This window comes from Hipposideros armiger, unplaced genomic scaffold, assembly GCF_001890085.2.
Source record: "Hipposideros armiger isolate ML-2016 unplaced genomic scaffold, ASM189008v1 scaffold_703, whole genome shotgun sequence".
NCBI classification, from domain to species: Eukaryota; Metazoa; Chordata; class Mammalia; order Chiroptera; family Hipposideridae; genus Hipposideros; species Hipposideros armiger.
The window spans coordinates 437,346-439,103 of NW_017732053.1; the positions used below are offsets into that span (position 1 = coordinate 437,346).

General features: G+C 49.4%; 1 protein-coding gene across 3 annotated transcripts in view; it reads left to right on the forward strand.

The window, feature by feature from the left end:
- Nucleotides 1-1,758, forward strand: part of LOC109373306 (tubulin alpha-8 chain) — a 22,577-nt gene that overhangs the window by 15,379 nt on the left and 5,440 nt on the right. The window lies entirely within an intron of this gene.

Below are 1,758 nucleotides of genomic sequence, written 5' to 3' on the forward strand. Positions count from 1 at the left end.
TGATCATTGCGCTCTTTCTGGCTGAGGCAGATTGGTCTCCGGCCATTGGACGGCCGCTCACAGCGGCTTACAATGGCTGCCGGCCACTCACGCCAGTTCACACCAGCTGCCAGCCACCCACGGTATCTCACAGCAGCCCACTGCAGCAGGGGCTGCAGCCTACACCGTCACTGTCAACTCTTGGCAGCCCAGCTCCAGGTTGAGCTGTTGTTCACCATCTTAGCTGTAGAGGGTGCAGCGTTGTTGGCTCTCATGTGGGATCCGAACCGGGGCCCTGCTGCTCAGAGCTGGCGTCCCAAGCCAACTCTTAACCAACGCACCACTCAGCTGGCCCAACTCAATATATTTCTTAATTTAATCTCCTTAATAATGATATGAAGCAGGTCACTTCCCTGTACTTTACAGATGAAGAAACTGAGGGTCAGGATGGTTCAATAACTTAGCCCAAGTCACACAGCTAGAAAGTGGCAGAGTTAGGATTTGACTAGAAAGCTCCAGTTTAAAGTGGTCACTATCTACTCAAGCTTCCATTTCCTTATCTGTACAATGGAAAAGGTAGGACTTGATCAGAAATTCTTTACTTGGGCAGTAAGGATGCCAAATTTTTTCATATGATCACTTTTTCTGTTTAGAGGAGGGGTCATAGGGGTCATCAGTTTCAAAGCCGTCTGATCCCCAAAAGTTTGGAACCACTGGGTCATACCCAATATGAAAGTTCTATGACTATGAATTCTCTTCATTCTGATAGGAGCTAACATTGAGTGCACACTGCATATCAAGTGTATGCAGTATATGCACTCAGCATATTATTCCATCTCATTTAATTATCACAATAACCTTAAGAGATGAGTATTTTTTTTTAATTGGGAAATTGGGGGAGGGGAACAGTGTTGGGGAATTGGGGAGTGAGACTAGCAAAGTTGTTGTTCTTCGATCTTAGTTGTGGAGGGCTCCAGTCGCCATCTGGCTGCCCATCGGCAGCTCGTGGCCCCTAAGCTCAAGGTGTTGTGTTCAATCTTAGTTGCAGGTGGGTGTAGCCACCATCCCATGTGGGAGTTGAACCAGCAGTCTTGTTGTTAAGAGCTCACTCTCTATCCACTGAGCCATCTGGGTGGCAGCTCAGCTCAAGGTGACAAGTTCAGTCTTAGTTGCTGGCAGGTGTAGCCCACCATCGAACAGGCAGTCTTGTTGTTAGGAGCACGTGCTTTCACCAGCTTAGCCATCCTGCCACCTGTTGGCATCTCAGCAGCAGCTCAGCTCGGGCGCAGCATCACTGGCCCACGTGGGAATCGAACTGGCGGCCCTGTTGTTCAGAGCTCGTTCTCTTAAGCTAACTCTTAACCAACTGAGCCACTCGGCCAGCCCCAAGAGATGAGTATTTTTTATTATTTATTTATTTTTATTATTTTATTTTATTTTAAAGATTTTTATTGGAGAATTGGGGGGTTGGGAACAGTGCTGGGGAATTGGGGGAAGGGGGACAGACAAGTTGCTGTCGTTTTGTTCTTCAGTCTAGTTGTGGAGGATGTTGCTTCACTGTCCCAAGTTGGCACCATCATTGCACTCTTCCGGGTGAGGCAGATCAGTCGCCGGCTTCTGGACGGCCGCTCACTGCGGCTGCTGGCCACTCACACTGGCTGCTAGCTACATACGGTAGCCCAAGGCAACCCACTGCCACAGGGGCTGCAGCCTACGCCATTGCCGGAGACTCACCGCAGCCCAGCTCCAGGTTGAGCTGTTGTTCAGCATCTTAGCTGT